Consider the following 211-nt stretch of genomic DNA (forward strand, 5'->3'; position numbering starts at 1 on the left):
ACTGCTAACAGGACCATACTGCTAACAGAACCATGCTGCTAACAGGACTACACAGCTAACAGAACCACTCTGTTAACATGACCACTCTGTTAACATGACCACACTGATAACATGACCACACTGCTAACAGGCCCTTGCTGCTAACAGGACCACACAGCTAACATAACCACTCTGTTAACATGACCACACTGATAGCATGACCACACTGCTA

Source organism: Nematolebias whitei, chromosome 16, assembly GCF_014905685.2.
Source record: "Nematolebias whitei isolate Nwh7 chromosome 16, NemWhi1, whole genome shotgun sequence".
Classification (NCBI taxonomy): domain Eukaryota; kingdom Metazoa; phylum Chordata; class Actinopteri; order Cyprinodontiformes; family Rivulidae; genus Nematolebias; species Nematolebias whitei.